This window comes from Pygoscelis adeliae, unplaced genomic scaffold, assembly GCF_000699105.1.
Source record: "Pygoscelis adeliae isolate BGI_AS28 unplaced genomic scaffold, ASM69910v1 Scaffold87, whole genome shotgun sequence".
In the NCBI taxonomy this organism is placed as follows: domain Eukaryota; kingdom Metazoa; phylum Chordata; class Aves; order Sphenisciformes; family Spheniscidae; genus Pygoscelis; species Pygoscelis adeliae.
Genome location: NW_008825098.1, coordinates 1,477,414 through 1,498,941, shown reverse-complemented (window position 1 = coordinate 1,498,941; position 21,528 = coordinate 1,477,414).

Sequence of the window (21,528 nt, the reverse complement as noted above, 5' to 3'; positions counted from 1 at the left end):
TGTTAGTACAGCTTTGGTACTGTTCTTCAGTCAGTTACCAGATCTGACTGAGAACTCTCTCATCTGGGTCAATTTCTATTGACTTGCAGTTTGGCTGCAAGAATGAAGTGTGGGAAGATGGTAGGACTGCCTCCTTTCCCTGTGTAGATCAACTTAAAGTGCCTGTGCAAGCGTGGCCTGTTTCAGCTCTAGGTGAAGTGGTTTTGGACTGTGGAGTACACAGAGGCATCAGACATGATGCTGTATTAATAATTAGCTCAGTCCGGTGAGGACTATTATGTAGACATATGTGCAACTTGGGATGCTTCTCCAGTGCACTTTGATTTTCTCTATTTTAGTAAGATTTATGGTTGTTATCTGTTTTCTCGTAATTGCTCAGTGATGTTGGAGAAAGAAAGAACGGTGATAGTCTACCAAGTTTATTGTAATGTGAACTTAATTTGAACTTAAGTTTAGGTGGACAGCTCCATCATCTACCTCTCTGGTTTCTTTTCCTTCCCTTAAATGTTATTCCAAACACCACGCCACTCCCTGTAATAAGGTACTTCATTGGAGTGGCCTGCTGGAAGGGGTGGCAAATGATCTCTGAAGAGAGTTCATCATGATTATCCATTCCCAAGTAGTATCTTTTTTGATGGGTTTGTTGCAAACAAAGGTTAGTATTCATTTAATGTTGGAAATACATTTATATATTTTATATGTATATATACACATTCATCGTTTATATATATGTGTATATAGAATAATGCTGTTTAAAAAAAAAAATTAATTCCTGACTTGCTAGAGCAGAAGTTCATTGACTTATGTGCCTAAAAGCAGGACTTGAAGAGACTGGAAACCCATCTAACTGCTGTTAAATGGAAAGAAGGCCTTTTTGCACTGATCTTTCTCTGGCTGTATTCCACTGTTCTGCTCCTGCTGGGAGCTCTGGCATGGTCACCAGTAGTGCTCCCACTTCAGCTGTGTGGGGCTGAATGTGGTTTAAAAAAGTTGCTTTCTTTTACATGTAAGCAGTCTCCTTCCTCTTACAAGATGTCCTGTTAATTTGAAGATAGGCAAAACCGCTGCCTTGGTAGTCTAAAGGTTTGTAGTGGCATCTGAATCAATGTCTTATTCTGCAGGATTTTCCATGCAAGTAACCAGTGTGTTTGACTCAAGAACACAAGCCAGTTACATTTTTACATGGTTTACATCCTTGCTGGCCTCTGCTCTTCTTCATTTTTCTTAAACCACTCTTATACCTGTGGGAGAGGGAGTAGCTCCTAAGCAGATGCAGTTAATAGCTTTGCATATTAAAGAAAACCAACACCAGTCTTGATGAGACTGATACTGAAGGGTTCTTGCTACTGTAGCAGGTGAATGAGTTGTGGCTCCCATCTGGCTAGTTTTTTCTTCTGTTGGAGGTACTCTCCTATGCCCCATAGATTCATGACCCTATCAGGTGTTCTGCAGAGCTGCTAACTTCTGACAGAAGCAAAAAGACAGCTGTGGGCAACAGTAGCTTTTGCCTTCAACTTTCCCCATCCCAGAACTTTGTGCTTGGGTGGGATTTCCAGTGAACTTGCTATAATCCAGTATTTCATATATTATTTTAAATGTCATGCCTAATAAATGACAGCGATGATATAGTCAACTCCACTGTTACTTGCAGCTTTCTTGTCAATAGCAGCTGATTACTGCCTGGATAAATTATCGTGCCTCTTGTAAATACCTGGTTCTTGTTGGTTTTGCCCTCCTTTCAGTTTGTGCTCTACTCCAGCTTGCAGAGGCTATTCTCTCCATTCTCCAAGGTAGCCCTTTTTGTGTCTCGCTATGTGTCTGTGCCTGTTCTTACTCCTGTCACCTGGAATTGAAAGCTCAACTGGGTTCTGTGCTCTTAGCCTACAGGAGCCCCTGCATGGTCACTGCCGTGCTCTGAGAGGGCTTTCTACAGGGGCAGTTTGCTGGCTCTGTTACTGGAGGCCAGCCACCAGTCCACAGGAGAATGGGAAGGAGAAGTAAAAAAACCAGCACTGGCTTTTTTTGTACCATTTCATAAGGCACTTGTTCCTACTTGACAAACTTTTTCCATAATCGTGCCTTTTTTCAGTGTAATGCGCAAGCATCTCCTTTTGAAACAGCAAGCCTCCATGTTGGTGCAAGACCTCCCAAAGTTGATGTGTCAAACCATAAGGCTGATGAATATCAAAACTGTACACACAACTCTGGCTCTGATGTAAAGAACTTCACATTTTAGCTTCATAAACAATTGCTGCAGGACTGAGCCGTGTAGAATCAGATGAGGTGGAATGGATGGGGCTATGGTAGAGACTGGCATGTTCAGCAAAGACTTGAGGGATGCGCTGTGTCTCCTGTTTGAACCACATGGAAGGCTTGTTGCTCTTGAAGCGCAGGGTCTTAGTGATGTTACTTGAGACTGGAGTATAGGACTGAAATTAAGAGGCTGGTGGTTGTTGCTGCTGCTGTATTAATTAGAAGCATACTGTAAAATCCGAAGTATTTTAAGTTGAGAGTTGGTGGGACTCCTTTTTTGTATCTTTGGAGACCTATCAGAACTTCAGTGAGTACTATTTGTTTAAATCTCCTTAGTGTTCTAGGGTCAGATTTTCATCTACTCTAAAAGGCTACCTTGCTCCAATCTGCCACTGTAATGTGTCCTTGAAATGACTGCAGATGACATTTATAGAGCAAGGGAGAACAATTTTGGTGTAGCTGTGTTGTCAAATTGTTTGTGTGAGCAGGATTAGACTCCTAGCTTGAGGAGTTTAAAGGCCTTTAAGTTGGAAGGATGGACTTTGTCTGCATTGTGGGGTGGGATTGGACTTCTGTATAAATGGTGGAGAGAAGAGAAACCTGTTTCTCACAGAAAGAGCAGGAGTGGAATACACCACTTGTTCATGAGGCAGAAGGTGTTGAGAATGAAATCTTCTGAAAGTGAGAAGGTAGTCATATTTTGTCTGAATAAAACCTGCCTTGTTTTCTATTCCGTCTCCATGTTGCCTTCGGGGTAAATATTTTTCTGCAGTTGTTGTTATCAAAGTGCCTCTTTGGGAGCTCTCCTGTCATTATTTCACTCTGCTTTGTTAATAGAACTTTAGTTTAAAAACTCTCTAGCTTGAAAAAAACAAACACAAAAAGGCAGACCAAAACAAACATGTACATAAAGAGGTTTCAGAATTCACAGAAAACAAACTGTGGATCAATTATTAAGTGCCTTCCCTCTCCCTCATCCGCTTCCTGATGTAGTATTAATTTTGAATGAGCCCCCTGCATAGCTTGCCTTCATCCACTTAGGATTTAGGGCACAAAGGCTTTCAGCACTGTAAATGCTTGGGCCCTTGTTACAGGCCTGTGCATAAGAGCAGCTCCTGTTGACTTCAATGGGAATCACTTGGTGGCAGCTGCATAATTGATTTTCAAGCAATGTCTTTTTTAAAAAAAAAAAAGGGAGGGGGGGTGGTGGGAAAGCCCAAAGAGGTCCCCCAAACAAAACACTGAAAAGACTTTCAAAAGAGCTAGAGCAATTACTTCAGTTGCCTAAGGAGCTAAGAGCTGACAAAAAGGGTGATAAACTAGGCTAACCAAAAACTTTGCCAGAGAACGGTGGTGCCTGTGGTGGAGCCTGTCAGGCAGTGTTTCTGCTAGTTTGTGGCTCAGAGTAAGCATCCTGTCTGACCATTTTGATCCTTTAAATGAAAACTTCCCCTCGATAATAGGAGCTATATGTGACTCTGATGCTTGTAGCCTTGAGAGAATTTAGCTGTTGAAGCACACAGGGTTCATCCACAGCAGGCAATTGTGACTGTTCTCTCTAGTTGTAGAGTAGTGCTTGTTTGAAATAGCCTACAGAAATCACTGTTAAGTGATACTTCAGCACATGTAAAGCTATGTGCCTTGCCACCGCTCTGGGCAGCAAGCTGGTCGCTACTGTCGTTTTTTATAACTAGTTAGCGATGCATAGTACTGTATTGAATACTGAGTCCTGCTTTTGCCAGGCATGTACATAATAGCAGCAACTTAATGATAAATCTGTGTCTGATGGAGCTACTAATGCTCATCTGTTAAGTACCACTACTTATGTGGTCTACCATTAGCCACATAAGAAATCACCACACTTTATTAATGGCTTCTGAACTTTAACATCATCTTGGGCTAAAGATAATGGCTTCTGTGTGAAATACATTCCATTACTGCTAATGGTGTCTTTTTGAGTAAGCTAGTGTGGCAGATAAAAGAATTTCTGTAAACAAAGCATAAAAGAAGTTATGTATATAAATCAAGCCTGAAAATCAGTTTATAGCTGAATGGAAGCTGAACATCTCAGACTGGGTTTGTTTATGCTTTGGTGATTGATAGAGAAAAGGTAAAAACAGTTTGTCTAAATGCAGAACTTGATGAATATTGCATTTATTTTCTACTGTTAGATTGTTCCAGCATTTTGTGGTAACGCACTAGGAGTAGATAGTTATAGTCTGTGCTAATACCAATGGTTTCAATACTATTAAAAGTAAATAGCAAAAACCACCTTTCCTTTTGCCTTTAAGGAAGGCTTTAAAGAATTGTAAAACTGATTCTTATTGATGGCTTTAAAAAAAAAAAGCAAGATTAACATTCCCTGGTTTTAGACTCATCATACCACCAAGGGAGATGAAGAACTTCTTTGAGCTATTGCACTGAATCCTTAATCTGCTAGATTGTCATGTACCTTCAAATGCAACATTAACCTACAGAGCCAAAAATTGCTCCAAGGTTTTGGAGGAGATGTGCTGAGCCTTGCCTTTTGGCTAGATTCAGTGCAAGCGAGTTCCCTAAGGGAAAGAATCCTGCTCTTGTTTCTTCACACACTAGAGAAAAAAAAAAAAAAATAACAGTGCACCTACAACTCTATTAAACAAGTTGAAGATAAGTTTTAATGTTAAGGAATTGAAAAAATGTTTCTTTGAAGATTGTGTAGTCTGGGTTTCTGTTAACTTTGTGTGTGTTGACAACTTTTAAATACCTAGAACACTTTTTTTTTATATTAATGGGCTGTGTACTGTATTGTGTGAAAAATGTGATTAAAAACACATGTTTTTTCAGTATTCTTGAATTTCCGGCTGGGGTCCCATGCAATTCAAAGGTAGCTTGGAGGTTTGATTGTTTTGCCTAAGAGGGCATTTCAAGATGGTGTCTTCGCCAGCAAAACCAGCTTAAAGCAGTTTGTGTGCCAGTGTGCAGCATAAGATATGGCTTCGTAAACCAACTGAGGGGCTGGTGAAGAGTGACATGGGAGGAAAACAACTCCACTCAGGTGACGATGTGACCGGGGGAACTCAGTAGACTATTTTTCTACTGAAACACCTAACTGGTTTAACTGCTTTGAGTTAAAGCTGTGTGTTTTTTTGAGTGCTGTCCCATGTCAATCACCAACCCTGCAATTAATATTTGGCATAATTAGTCATTTCTGTGGACAGACCAAATCTGAAAAAAACACTGTAGACTGAACAATGTATTCTCCCTTGGAAATATTTCATCTTAATTAGCTCTTAAGTCTGTGGATGTGTTGTCTTTTCCCTATTGTTTTCAAGGTCTAATAGCTTTGATCAATGCCAGGCTGAGTTAGGAAAGCCTAAGTAGTGAAAGGTATGTTGAAATCTGCAGAGCTGCAGTTACTACAGAAGTTATGGAAACTAAACCATTAATAAAGATATCTGGTATGACCCAGTATGAGTTTGCTTGGAACGGTGTTTCTACTGTACTGAAGGGTGGTAAAGGCGTGCTCTTTTCTTTCTCCCTTGAGCTTTGGGGTGAATGTGTAAGTGTCTAATGAAAATTCTTCTTTCTGACTTAACCTGAGATAATGCCAGCAGTTTGGACTTCATGGTCTCTGTGAACTGTTATGAAATTTCAAAATGAGTTCTCAGTGTTCAGAAGAAGAATAGGGTGAGGTTATGAAATTGTTGTTTGTGAAATGTTCATAACAAACTATAATCATCAGTAAAGAAACTGAGAGCAAAAGGAGTAATGCTCTAAGTTTCAAAGTGAGTATTGGAAGCAATTTTGTGAGCTTTATTAAAGGTGGCTCTGAAATTTTCAAGAAATTATGTTACTTTAATAAGAATATATAGAGGAATTAAAACATTCATTTAAATTCAGATATAGTTACACTAATAAATCAATATTTTGCCTTTAATAAGGGCCATTTTGCATTTAAAATAAAAGGGAGCGTTCTTGGATTTGGATACAATGCAAGTATGAAAACTGGCACAGGGCTGGACAGAAAGTTGTTTTAAAACTTTTACGGGTGATGTGCTATGCAGTGTTCTAGCCAAGCTCCCCTTCTCTCTCTGACATCTAACGTTACATTTGGGTTGAAGCATTTCCTGATATAGAAAGGAACTAGAATAATGCAGCACTGTCAAGGCAGTCCTCAAAGAACCTTTTTTGAAATGCAACAAAGAGAACATACCAGTGATCATACTGGATCAGACAAAAGGTCCGTTTAAGGTAAATATCCTTAGAACAGTGGCCAATGGTAGACAGCTGTTGAAAAGTGTAAGAACAAGGCAGGTAGATAGTGGTAATTCTTAGGGAATATGCTCTGAATCCTCAGCCTTTCAGAGTCAGAATTAGGATCTTTGTACTTAGTATCCCTAGATGGATTTTTCATTGTGAATTTGTCTGGTTGGTCCTTGAATCTCTAACTTTCTGAAGTACATGACATCCAGTTGTAAGTTGTACCTTTTCCCTATTAGTTTTGGCTTACTTTTGGGAGAGGTGGAGTTCCAACAGGCATGTAATAAAGCATTCTGCAGCTTGGAGTCAATTAACTTTCATGTTCACCTGCTTAGCTTCTCTGAAACCACAATGAAAATCCTGCATCTGAAGAATGTAGTTTGAAACACCTTTTCTCTGTTCCCCACCATACCCTGCCCCGACTTTTCTGCACAATACTATTAAGGAAACAAATTTTAGATAGCTTCCTTTTCAGTAGTTCAGGTGGTTGAATTACAAACATTGGAGGCATGTAAAGTCAAGTAAGTATACCACCAGTCCAAGGCAACTACAGCTGGATGTAACAGGCAAAAAAAGCTTGCTGCCGGGAAGAGGGAGCTATAAGTTTCCAGATGGTGTCCTAGTTGGGTCTTTACACAGCTCCCCCAATTATAATGAATTAACCATTTTCAGCCCAGGCCATGTTTAACAGCAAGGTACGTAGTTGGCAGTTTTTATGTAGGATTGCAATTGCCCACAGTTCTGTCCTTTTTCATTCTCTCTTCCTCCTGCCTTCCAAAAGGAAGAAACAAGCAAGCCTACGCCCCCAAATTCTTATTTAATTCTGCCATTGGTTATGGTGGATCCTTATTCAGTAATAAAATAGTATATGAGGGATGAAAATTCTGTGATGGGCAGGTGAATCTGAAGGGTGTTCTCAGGCAGGAACTAGATTATTCCTCCCTTTGATTACTGTTTTAGAAGACTCTAGTAGTGAGCTTTAATATCAAAGCTCAAATGTAGCGCTTATGCGTTATTTTGGAAGGAAAGGGGGAAAGTTCCTTGCTCATCTGGGCCCTGAGAAGGTCCGTAAGCAAATCTGTGGCTTTTGGGGAGTGCTGCCTAGGCTGCCTCTGAAGCACAGACCAATGTTGTGCTAAGAGTATGATCTTGAGTGGTTGCATAACGTAAGTCAGTGGCCAGACAGTACAGTGGAGTCATCAGTGCTGTATAAGCAGGACATCCCTAAATCCCTAAGGTTGTATTGTAGCCCAAGCAAATTCTTGGGCTCAAAGCAAATTCTTTAATCAAGACAAATTTGTAGAAATCATCTTAACGTTACACCACAGCGTTTGACATCTGATAAATAAAATGTGAGATTTTTCTTGTTTACTTGCATAATAGTCATGGGAAGGGAGGAAGAACATAAAGTGGCATGGATGACTACTACTATTTACTGGCTGACTTAGAGAAGACAAGAGGTAGGCATGATAGCAACATAACCTGAAGGTATGATTCTGGCCAAAAAATATCAGATCCTTTAAAGCTAGCTGACTGTGCAGAGGCAGAAGGTACACTTCAGATTGTAAGCTCCCCCCCGCCAAGCCTAGTAAACCAGCTTAAGAGTTCTAAGACTTTTTGTTTTACTAAGAAATAATAAACGAGTGCTTCTGAATGCCTTTTTAAGTCCTTGTTCCCAGGGCCCAGGTCCATGATCTGATCCCATTGGGAATTGGATTTCCAGGTAAACAACTTTAGTCTAAATTCCTGTTGCTATAGGAAATCTTAAAAAATAATAATAACAAAAAAAAGTATAGGCCTGAGAAAACAGTCTGGTAGCTGTTCATCCCGAGATCTGTTTTATTTGCTGCATGGGGATCTATTCTAAAAGTACTTCAATGAAAACTTGGACAATGGAACAAAACACTTTAAGGCTTAACATTTAAAGGTGTGTTATTTTGTTTGGTTGATAGTTTTGGTATTCTTAAGTTTTTGGGTATGTGGCATTGTGTTTTTTTGTTTTTTTTTTTGGGGGGGTATTTTTGTTTTGTTATATATATGTAAATTAATCAGATTAATTCATGTTTTCTTGGCAGCAGCAAAGAGTTGTTCCCTCTCTGCCCCCTGCCTTGGTGCTTGCTATATAACTGTGTTCTGTGTTGTGCCCCGATCTTCGATAGGATAGATTCTGCTGAATGGGAAACAAACCCACCCTGCATACTGGGTTTAATGCTTTAGACTAGATATAATCCCAAAGGTGTAATTGCTAGAAAATGTGGTTCCTACTGGCATTAATAAAATCCAGTGTGAGCCCTGTACGTTAAGATGTTTATTTTTTATATATCTACAGGTATGCTTCTCAGTGTATGTGTATATATATTTTTTTTTCCTAGTTCTGTTTTTCCATTTCTGCTCCATACCAGTACTGCTGAGGCACATTGAAGAGGACAGCTTTTGCTCTTGCCAACCAGAATCTGTTTTTGCAGTGAGGGGTCCCTGCTGGGGAAATCTTTTCCTGCTATCTTTCTTCTCTCCACAGGGTAGCAGGCGTAAGGACTGCTCTCCTGTCTGCTCTGCTGACAGCCATGCGTTCTCTGCTCTCACGGAGCAGCTGCTGCTCCTCAGCCTGACTGAGAGAGCATAAATTAAAATACAAAGGTCTCCTGTGGCCACTCTTGGCTGACATTGCAATGGCAGATCAGACCTTCCTACATCATCTTCACTTGACTTTCTTCTTTTTCTCAAGAATTTCCTCTGCATTTGTATCAGTCACAGTCTTTTACCACTGGGCTGAATAGGAGCAGCAGTCCAGTCACTCCAAATGTTTTATGTACTTGAGTGACTGGAGCAGTTTATGGAGAAAAGAATTAGCAATGTGGGTTTCATCAGAAGCTCAAGTCTTTTTCCTTTTTATACTGCCTGGAATAGAGGGACTATTTTTGTGCTTTTTGTGGCTGCTGAAGATACAGGGCTAATTCCTGTTCTCGTCTCCCCATGAAGGCAGGCAGAATGTTAGAAACAGTAGAACCATTGTGTTGTCATTGTGTGCGTATGACTGAGGGCACAGCAGTGAGCGGAGTGTTTTCTCTGATGGGTTTTTATTTTCTTGAAGCCTGGTGTTTTACAGTGTTCATATAGGGGGTCTTTAACTCCCAGAGGGCGGAGAGGGAGCTACTTGGTGGTGGGATGGGATGCAACAAAATTGGCTGTGTAGATTTCCTGACCTAACTGTGTATATGTGTTTTTGGGGGGTTTATTTTGTTTTTACCCTGTGACGTAGCAGATGTTCTTTGGCTCAGTGTGCTTATATGAGAGGCCACTTCCTTGTAGGTGATATGTGATGATGATTATTATTACTATTAATCTTTTTATTAAAGTAACTATGCTAACCTCTTCTCTGCTTTTTCCTGCTCTAGGCCCCACAGGCTGATTTAGCTTATATTGGGTACCAGCATTTGGCTCGTGCCAATGGTGTTCAGTGTTCTTCTGTAAGGGCGACTACTCACATCTTTGCTAGTCCTCTTATCTATCTCACCTATTTCAGCCAGAGCCTGAATTCCAATATCTTTGTGGAAAAAAAATTAAACTGTCTAATATTTTGTTTGAGTGTTTGTTGGTTTTTTTTAATCCTCTTTGAAATGTCTTTTTTTTTCTTTTTTTCCCCCATGGAATGGAAAAATCCTTGTTCAACTTGCATCTTCTTGTGTTGTAGCTCCTGTCATGATGGATTTTTTCTTCAGGGCATTGTCAGAATTGGAAGGCAGACCTAAGGAAAATCATTTCAGTAAATGGTTCATCTTTAGTCTCTGAAAATCATGTAAGACATGAGAAACTGTTCCTTTGTATTTCCATTTATGTACTTTTCAGCTAGTCCTCAATACAGGGTTAGTCTGGTCCTCTATTCATCTGATCCACTGCTCTCTAGATCATGGATATGGAGGTTCTCCATGATTTGTGCAGTGACTCAATGGTTTCTCTTTAATGTAGATATGTTTTGGCTTCAAATGCAAGCCTCCATATCAATGCAACCTGATTTAATCAGATTGCCTCTTGGAAAATAGTTTAAAAAACATAATTTGAGTGTGAATTTCACATCCTCTTTTAATTTTTAGGAGAGCACATTAAGCCATGAAGGCTTTTCCAGCCATTTCATTTTCTTTCTTCAAAACTGAAGTCTTTTCAAGTTGAGTGGACTCTTTCCTCCACAATCCTGTCCTGGCATGTAATTGTGAGCTTTAAGTTCTGACTGGGTCATTTGGGGCATTTAATAAAAGTATTGGTCTGATTATCTGCACCTTCTGAGTGGGTTCTGAAGGGGACAGTCTCGACAACATTTTTCCAGAGCTCTTTTGTTAATGAAGCTAAGTGTGGCCATCAAATTATTTTTTTTTGTAAAGAGTTATTTAGGCCTTAGCTGGACAAGGATAGACTTCAAGTACTTAGAGTCTTACTTGAAATCAGTGGCACTGCCTTTGTGTACTGTGGAAAAAGGGTCCTAATTTGCAAAGGCTTAGTTTAGAGGAAAGAGAATTTGATAAAACTTTCAAAAATAGTGTAAGCTGTGGCCGTCATCAAAAGTGGCTTCGTACTGATGGAGGCTAATGAATTTCTCATTGCTAATACAGCACACTGAGGTCCATGTTGAATGTTAATCAGAGATTTCTAAATCATGTGAGTGCTCTTTGAAAACTTGCCCTGTTTTTAAATTTTTCCTTAGAAGTATCATAGTAATTACGGAAATTGTATAAGCATATAGTAATGTTTGGAAATACATGGGACCAAGCATGGAATTGCTGTTCTGTCTACCAATTGGACTTAACAAGAACAAAATGCCATTACTACCTTCGTAATCAGATTTATTTTAATGTCTTTGAGTGAAATACCTCTGGAATCAACTGCTGATTGCTTTAACTGCTTCCTTGCTGCTTAATGAAACAGTGGCCTGCTAATGGGGTAGCTGCTTCTTGGAGCGTTTTTTTTTTCTTTCTCCCTGTATATTAGGTATCTGGAACATCTTCAGTAATGCCTGATGCAGATGCGTGCAGTAATGAGATGCAGGAGGAGCAGGGTTAATGTCCCCATATCTTTAATCACAGTTTTCATGTGTGGTGCTTATAATGGCAGATAGACAGGATCAAAAGGTCCCCTTCTTTAAACTTGACACTCAGGTGAACATTGTTCCAAGACCAGTGGGAAAAATGTTCCTCCCCGCCCCTTTGGGTGAACTGTCTTACTAATTTAAAAAACAAAACAAAAAAAAGCCCACCCTGAAAAAAAGTTCTTTCGCAGTACCTTCTTTAGCCTTTAACTTTTAATGAATGAATTACTCCTACAGCAGATTTCACTTATTATGGTAATTGAAATTTATATTCAATAACCATCGGTCAGAATAGAATTATCCTACTGTTAGGTTAGGTGAGGAGGACTATAATGGGACTGGTGACACCTTGCCCACAGGGGGAGCGGGAGGATTCACTAAAGGGATCTGAATTGTGTTCAGGATCGAGCTGTTACTGTGTTTCTTTGTCTAATTCCCCAAATCTGGAAGCAATGAACAAATGCCAGTGGTAATTCAAATAACTCTCCTGAATGAATACATAGGCTATCCCATTTTGCCATACTTAATAATATTCTGCGTTGTGAAAACCTAAAAATAAAACATGCCTAAGCTTAGAACCTTTTTATCCACAGTTCTGTTACATTAAAATGTCTTGATTTATATAATTGACTTTATAGTTTTGGAGAGAGGGAAGTAGCAGGACAGGGACTTGCTCATGCTGCTCCTTTTACCATGCTGATTAGACCACTGAAAGCTACCGTGGTGATGGGGCAAGAGGACAACATTGTGCAAGTAAACTGTTACATGAAAGCAAACAAATGCACATGTGGTGAAAAATGTATGTGTGTTTTTTCTTCAGTAAATTTAGTGCTGGTACAGGTGCCACATGAATAGTCCTGTAAGCTGGCATCCTGTATTTCCATGTCACATACAGCAGGATGAGTGGGAAAGCAAGTGTCCATGCAGCGTCCCTGCTGAGGGGTAGTGGCGTGGTACTTCTGTAGCCGTGGGTAGCTCTTTCCTGGTACCCCCACCCCAGCTGGTACAAACAATAGCAGGTCTGTGACGTGAACTTGCCAACTGGTGCTTGGATTGAGTAAGTTGATCTTTCTTTGTTGGCTGCTCTTCTGAAGAGTTGCTGTTGTAACAGCGTGTTGACTCTTCCTTTTTTTTTTTTTTTTTTTTTAAACAGTAAACCTCTCCTCTTCTCCATGGAGAGAATGAGAAGTATTCTGTGCGCTGATTTGCAACTTGTGGTGATGTGAAGGAATGTAAAGTTCTGCTTAATTCTGATCAGCCCAAGAATATTTTGGTAGAAAGAGTTCAGGGTGTGGTGAGATATCCAAAAAGGTTGCTGAGGACTGATAATTTAATTGCAGCAGTTGCGCCATTCCTGTCAGCTGATGGTGCTCACTTCTTTTTTGGTTCTGAAATTGTATCATCCTTGAATGCATTTTTGTGAACCGCTGTTGCTTGACTTTGTTGTGGGTTCAGAAGATGGGCTTTTGTGTAAAGCTCCTCCCTGTCCTTCCCTGGCTGATTAAATAAATAACATTTCCCTGAACTTCTGGCATACCTTTGTTTGTGTTATCCTTTAAAGGTGAGGAAGAGGACTGAGCAGCATATCTGCATCCTCTTCCTATTTAATACCATAACTAACAAAACAGATGTCAAGAGTTCATGAGGGCACCTTTGATGTTTGTGCTAGTCTCTTCTGCAGGCTAGAAAATCAGCAAACAGGAACAGTACCTGAAGTACTTGGTAGACTGTAATTGCCTACTGTCACACTGTGATTTGCAAAGGCTGTAGAAGCAATATAAATAGCATTGGGTTTGTTTTTTTTTTCTTCCAGGCAATAGTTTTTCCACCCTCAGTTATGACCAGCACACTTTCGTTACAGCTCCCTGTCTAATACGAGCTGAAGAGACTCTTTTAGCAGTAGCTCAGTGTCAGAGAGGGAGTGCATAGCTACAGTGTAGAATTCATTATTCTGTGAACTGATACTGGTATGATTCAGCTGACAGTTTTTAAGCTTGCTGGCATGGCCCTTTCACAACATAACGTGCTTTGTTCATTTAATACTGTGCTAGGTGATTGCCATGCTTTCAAACAGGCTAATAATGAGATTTTGATTTTTGTGACACTTAGGCTAGTGCAGTCAACCCAAACCATGTTTCCTGTGGGTACTAGTGCAGGTGCTGTAATAATATAAATAATTGTGCTTCTCCTTCTGACAAAGCGTATTCCTGAAATGTCATTCCAAGTGTAATAATGAAGAGCAAGTTACTAACAATATTCTGTTGTGCTTGTGCAGCTTGGTTTTCTTCTCTGAAATAAGAATTACCTGGAAGCAAGTGGGAATTGGGGGGCTTTTAAAGAAAGAATGGGGCATACAACTGTTGGGGTTTTGGTGGTTTTTTTTATGTTTGTTTTGTTTTGAGACTGACCTGCTCACCCTTCCCTGGACCCTCTCCGTTTTTGCATGGGAGCTTGGGAAACAACTGCTGATACATTACCTTCAGGACATTGAAAAGTATTATTCAAAAGGGTAGTTTGCTTTTGTTCTTTTCCCTCTACTTCCTGGTGTAGTGAGGCTTGGCCTGGTCTGTGTGTTAAGAAGCAAATTACTCTAAGACTGGAGCTCTCTTATGGGCTATAGACAAGCACAGTGGAAACTTGCCTAGAACTTGGTAAGGTTTTGGACTGGGATAATAGGCTTTGGTTTGGTGTGACTTGCAGTTGGCAATGCTTTGCTCAGAATTTGGTAGGCTATGCAGAGAGCTGGCTAGTTAGAATACACTTGCATAAAGAATATTTTTTTTGGCATTAAAACAACATGTATTTTAATGCTGTAAGTAAAGCTCTTCCTTGCTGATCTTGCATTTGTTCCTAAAAAGCAGCATACTTCAGAGGTGCCTGTGGAAAAGTAAAGATCGCTTAGTTCTGAGCAGTTACTGAAAAACTAATCCTGTACTCCAAAATATAATGAGTTGTGGATTCTTTGCTCCATTGAGTGAAATATGACTGGTGTGACCTAGTTTATTTGCATATTTAGCATACTGGATACTTTTTGTCTGTTTTGCTTGTTTCCTAGGAAACAAATGCCCTGGTATAGTAGAGAACAGCTATTGTATGGAGACTGCTGCCTGTCTGAAGCTTTGTTCTTTTGTAGGTGGAAGGCTTTAAAGGGAAAGGAGCTGGAGTCTTCAATAACATCTTTATTAACCAAAATAGCACAAGGGTGTGTTTCACACTGCTGTGCAACTCCTCACTGTATTTATATTTTTTTCAGTAGGAGTCTTTGTGTTGTAATAGCTCATCTAGTAAAACTAGTATATATGCTCCCATTCAAGGCGTACTCAAAGAAACTGAATGGGTAACTAATAAATGATTGTTTCTGTCATCTGTGCTGAGCACTGTGCAGATGCATATTTCTAAAAGTGTTTTATTTTGAATTATCTGGAATGGAAACAATAATGCAGGGTTTGGGGTTAGAGTGAACTTCAGGAAATGGTATTTATGTTAGTGGAGTAGGACGAGAGGGGAGTGGGAAACCTTTTTTAAATATAAAAATTGTCTTCAATTTATCATGCTGCTGTGGTTTTTTTTGTGTGGTTTTTTTTTTTTTTTTTTACATTTTAGCCCAATGTTTATTGTTGCAGCGTTAAAAGAAATAGGTGTAATTGTTGCAGTGTTAATTTTGAAGCTGTGATGGTGGGAATGGTTTTGGGATTGGTAATGCTGAATCTTACTGAGTGGTGAAAGAAAACTCAACAGAAACTGGCTCACTGGTTGAACTGGCTGGTTAACTAATGAGAATGGTGGGGGGAGTGATGTTGAGTTTTGAGAATACTGACCAAATTGGAGGAGAAAGAATAAGGCGCATCTGTGAGCTTTTGGTAGTGTGTGACAAAGAGGAATGAGTTCTTAGCTTTGAAGGCGCTGCACAGTTCCCCTTCGGTCTTTCTACACTGGCTTCAAAACCTGTCGTGTAGTGACCAGTCATCGACGGTGAAGGTAACTTAAAGTTGTATCTCTTGTAATTTGTGACTTATTCTGTCAGTTCTGAACTGCTTGAACTGAGCGTGTAGCATGTGGTGTCAGTCTCTTGAGTACATACATCACTGATGTCTGAGTTGTGTGCTGCAAGCTGTGGTTTGTATGGCTCTGGGGCTGTGGCTTGCTGTGGGTGGGTGATCCTGCCCCTGTGTGTGTCCAGGTGCTTAAGGAGACGAGTAGCTTGTTTGCATCTTCACAATTTGATAGTTCATTTCTTTCTTGCTGTTGTTTCAGGTCTTGGTAGATGTTCTGATAATTTTCCTTTTCTCTTAGTCCACACAGTGCATTGAGAAGGGAATAGTGGCAGGACGAGATAAATCCATGTAGCTCCATGATTCCCTGCCAGAGCTTTATTTTGCACCACTTCATTCAGCCCTTTCGTGAAAGAAGGACAGGTAGCTAACAGTATGATCATGAGCCTTGTAGAAAGGTGAGCAAAATAAGGGGATGTGCTAGGGATGGGAGCTTGGCTCGTTTGCTATTGCTTGCAGAGCTAATTATTTGTCCATATTTGCCAGTAATATGGATATAATGCATGCTTACTGTCTTCCTGAAGGGTTATAACTCTCAAAAGGCTAAATACCTTTTGGTAATAAACTGCAGTGAGGGCACATATAAGACTTTGAAAGTCTTGCTGAAGTGTGGGGGTCTTGTTTGGTTGGTTTTTAAATAAAAACGTGAAGTTTTGAAAGTAAGACTGTGCCTTCAGTGCAAGAACTGGGGGTAAAGGGGAGAGTGAAGCAGAGTGAAGACCTAACAAAGTACATCTCCAATAGTCTAGAAGTGCATCCACCTGGTAGCGGCAAGGCCTTCTAGATCATAAAGCCACAAATCTGTGATGCTGGGCTGCTGCTGGAGGCTGGAGAGAGCTCTTTTGAGCTCTGCCAAGAGGGGGAGTTGCTCTTTTGTGGCTGCTGTCTCAGCTATTACTGGTTATTACAGTTGTGCAGAGTATGAAGGTGGTGAACCGCAGAGCTTTCGGTCCAGCTCTGAGCAAGTACAGTCATAGATCTGTGGAAGTTCCCTGTTGCAAGGACATATGGCATGCATCAATGTTCATGTGTGACCTTGTGAAGTTCAGACCACTACTATATGTCATTTGGGACACTTCTACACATTCCTAAGTTTTATTCACCAATTTTTCCTAATCAGTGTTGGGGAAGTGGCAATGCAGTCGTTTTCATACTGCCTTACAAAGTACCCAAGGTTGTCATAGATTCATAGAATCATTTAGGTTGGAAAGGACTTTTAAGATCATCGAGTCCAACTGTAAATCTAACACTGCCAAGTCCACCACTAAACCATGTCCCTAAGCGCCACATTTACACTCTCCTTTCTGGTGGATTCCCAAGACAGAGCATATTTTATGAAGGAAAGGAAATTATGATTTTTCTTAAGAAAAAGCTCTTTTTGGGGTTAAGGGGAGGTTCAGATTCTGCGTGGTTAGTTCTGCAAATGAATTGGATAGTGGTCTCCCCAGGTGGTCATGTGACTTATCAAGTGGTTTTACCTAGTGGAAAGAAAATAGGTAACTGACATTGCTCTGGATGTTCAATACCACCATCTGCTGCTGTTCACGAGCACCTGTTCCTACTTGTACTTGATCAAAAAGATGGCTGACTGCTAGTAATGAAAGATGTTATGAGTCTTTGAGCTCTTCACATACTAACTTTTCTGAATTGAGACTACATTATGCCAGTACATCTCTTCACTGGTTACCAGTGAACATGGTCAAATTGAAACCAAATTTGAAGACGCAAGCATTATTTTTAGAATCTCTCCAAGTAACTGATTCAGGATCTTGTAAAAACAGCTGTACTTGATCTGATCTTGACCTCTTGCAAGAGCTGTGCGCCAGTGGAACTGTTGATCTTGTTAGCTGACTTTGTGCACATCAAATAAGGTTTTCTCATCAGCTAGACTCAATAGTAGGCAAACAACTTCAGGTTTCGATACAAAACATAAGCCCCTAGTTCTCACACAGTTAAGACGTCTAAAGTAGTTTTTCAACTCTAAGGACTGGAAAGAGGGAGAGAAAAATAGATCTCTGTGTCATAGATCTCTTGAAGTAGTAAAATATCTAGATTACATGGCCCAAGCTAGTTAGCTATTGCTGAACTGTCCCTTTGCATAACAAATACTCAGCATGGGAATGAACAAACCATTCATGAGAAGCTGCTGGTTAGCTTGTTGTTCCCCCACTGACTGTGGGAGAGTATTGGGGAGAACTCTGTGCCTTGACTATTCAGTTATTAACACCCACAGATGCATCAATTAAAACTGCAAAAATGGAGAGGCCAAGTATCTGGCAGGGAGGATCTTTCTTGCTATTCCAGCTGGGATTAAGTTAAAGCCCATGAGCAGTGACCATGGCAAATTTTGCAGCATGCCATGTCAACAACAAAAGTCTCTGTTCCGTAGGTACATTAGTTACAAGCTGTTTTCTTTTAAAATGCTCAGTGCCCTCCCCTCCCCAAACCCAGTGCTTGCCTCTGTTGCCTTTCTCCTAGTCGCTTTTTGAGAGAAGGTAGAAGGAGGTTGTGATGACCGAAGTGACAATTGCAAATAGGGCTGTAATTTCTGTCTCTGAATTAAGCATTCCCATCTGTTGGATCTTTAATACTTTATTTCTTTTGTTTCACTTACTTAGTGTGGGTTTTCTTAATAATACGTGCCATGCGTATCCATTGCTGTTCTCAGCGCATTTGTATGCAAGTATAAAAACTCTGAAGTGCGGTGTATTTGCGGTGCTTGTGTAAAGCAATATTTGATTGTGTACATGAATGCAAAGTAAAGGCACTCTCTGCTGTGGAACAACTAAATTAGGGCAAGATCTCAACTGTTGCAGAAAATACACGTGGAGAGTTCATTACATAACTAGAGCATCTGGTTATTGTTATTCGAATCAATTCTCATAATAAAAGCCAAAAACCTGTAGAGAAGTTGTCCTTGTGTGTTAGTCATCCTAGCTCTTCTACAGTGCAGTGTAAATCTCAGAGCAGCTCTGTTGCAGCATTAGGGTACTTCACACTTACATGAAGGTTACAGTTGGATTTAATTTTACTATGCTTTTTGTTACGTATTTAATGACATGAACATAGGAAATTTTATCCACTTTTTTTTTTAAATAAGTTCATCTGAAGATCTGGGCTACATCTCTGATTAGGAAGGGGCAGATGTGTACATAAAGAAGCAGTCACTCCAAATGTCATTCCACCTTGGTGGTTATATTGCAGGATGATTTCCCTTTGCTTTTCCTTCTGTTTGTTACCTACTGTAGCTTGATAAAGAGAACCAAAATGGACTTCTCCAGGCTGTATTCCTGGCCTGCATCCATAGAGACCATGGAGAAGCCAGTTTGACACTTAGAAATGTGGAAAAGGGTATTGTAGCATAATCACAGGGAGTTTCTGAAGTCTGTTAAGATTTTTCACCACTGCTGAAATTAGCTTTTCTTCAAGGTTTTGGAAACCAGCCACTCTGAGGAAATGAAACCGGTGGCCAGCTAAAAGAGCAATGTCAAGCAGTGACTGCTGCTGTCCCAGGTTGATGAAAACTGGCACTGATGATGTGGGAATGTATTCTCGCAATAGTTGTAGTGTTAGTGGGGGTCCCATGGCATGGAGTGGATTGCATGTGGCAGTGTCTACTGGAAAAGATGGCTTTCCTCAGTGGGGTTCTCTCTAGGGTGTTGAAGGGCTTTGAGATGAGGTGGTGGTATGAGAAGCAGAAAATAAGAACTCTCTCAAGTGCGCTGGTTCTCTTTGTTTTCTTCAGCACTGATGACTGTGATCTGTTGATCAAAACTTTATTATGCTGAGTGCTGTGTGCGCAAAATAAATGCTTAAGTGTTGCATCTGGATCAGTCAACTATGTTCTAGTCACTGCAGAATAGATCCACAAGACAGCAATGAGGTGTGAATGACATGTCTGCTGCTTTAATTCAAAGCACTTTGTTATTAGGGCTCTTAAGTTGCAAATCTTCGTATAGTAATACTGTTTTTTCTGGTGCTTCCAGTTACATTCAGTAACTCCTTGCAGAGCAAAACAGAAAATCCTGCCCCCTTTAATGATGCTTAGTTTGTTTTGAGGACCATCCTTACTTTCAGAAAAATTTCAGTGAGTTTCAGCTAGGTGTAATATGAAGTGACTGGCTGTCTTGGTGGCAGATTCACCATCTGCTGGTAGGCGACACTGTTAATTGTACTGGCATAAATGTTGGTTTGACAGCTCTCTAAACTGAAATGGTGAAATGATATAGGTTGCAAACATACATAAACTTTCTTTGTTTTTATGTCTTGTTTTGTTTCCTTTAAAAACTACATAATTCATAGTTCCAGTTTAGAGAACAGCTAAAGAAAGAGTAGTGCTAGTGCCTTGAGGAAGAGGCAGCCTCTGTCCCAGGGTGGAATAGGAATGAGCAATGGAGGGAAGATCTGAGGCTTAAGATCTGTTGTTGATTAAAAATTATTTGCATGACCACAGACTAAACCCTGCCCAGAGAGGACATCGGTATGGGCACGTATGTGACCTTTGAAAGGAAAATCAGGATCAACCGTAAGAGAACGTAGTGGAGCTGCTCTGCGTTGTCACAGTTTTCTGCTTGCAAGCTAAATGCAATGAATTTGAAATGGTAGAAACTTAAAAAGGCTTCTTTTGCATGCAGATGTGATAATTGGTGGATGTTTGACAAGTTTATTGAAGATTGTGGTTTTTAATGGGAGTACCAAATCTATTTTGCTTCAGTTGCTTTTTAGCTACCTGTAGTTCCTGCTTGTCCTCAGTTGGTTTTTTTCTCTCCATTTAATGCAAGTTACTTGCTGCAGGACTACCTAATCCTTTTTTCTCTTGAGTAAATTGCTGTATATTAGTATAATTATACAATGAGCTTTCATTTTGTTGCTTGTTTCATTTTGGTAGATCAGCAGTTCCTCATACCATGTAAATCTCTGTGCTTCAGCATTGTTTTGCAACCTGCTTTGAGCTTTTTTCAAATGTGACCCGCATTTTTACTTTATACCTTAGAAATAGAGTTGAGTGAGTGACCTGCAGAGTAATGTGTGGTTTGGGTTATTTTGACCTGAAATTTCTGGGGAATTTTTTTTAGGTTTGCATTACTACTTGATTTTTCTTTTTCTTTTGCTTGCACAGTGACTAGTGCATGTATACTGAATGGGATAGGGCAGGAATGTCCTCCTACCTCTATACCACATTATCCTTAGCAGCACTGCAGGGAAGAGAGGTGTTTTGAATTTACTGCAGTGTAGATGACATTATTGACATGTCATGATCATAGAATCATAGAATGGTTTGGGTTGGAAGAGACCTTTGAAGATCATCTAGTCCACCCCTCCCTGCCATGAGCAGGGACATCTTCCAATGATGGGGCATCCACAGCTTCCCTGGGCAACCTGTTCTAGTGTCTCACTACCCTTAATGATGAATGATAGCTTTGTAATAGTAAGAAAGAAATTGATGTAGTAGTTGAGAATAACCTGCCCTGCATTTTCATACAAAATGTGAGATCACACACCCTGAAAGAAGCAAATAGGAGATGGGCTTGGAGATATAGATACACCCATATGGTGTTTAGCTGGCACAGTTTTTGACAGCTAAGTGTGGCAATGTGGTTGTCTGCTAGTGACTTGGAAGGTTAATGCTGGTTCTTGAGCAGTACCAATGTTTACCTTATCATCTGTTCTGATAAAGTATGTAGTACATGAATTGGATGCATGAATATTGCCAGGAGAAACTCTACATAGCTGGTGCACAGCTCTTTCACTTTTATTAGCTCTTTGAATGGCACAAGGGCACCCAAACCTACTGATGATATGTACAATCTTTCTTTTCTGACTGTACTTAGAGCGTAGGGTGGTTGATGTTTGTCTGTACTCACTCACGAGTCACTCCCTTCCAGCGCTTCCTTGATCGGCTTC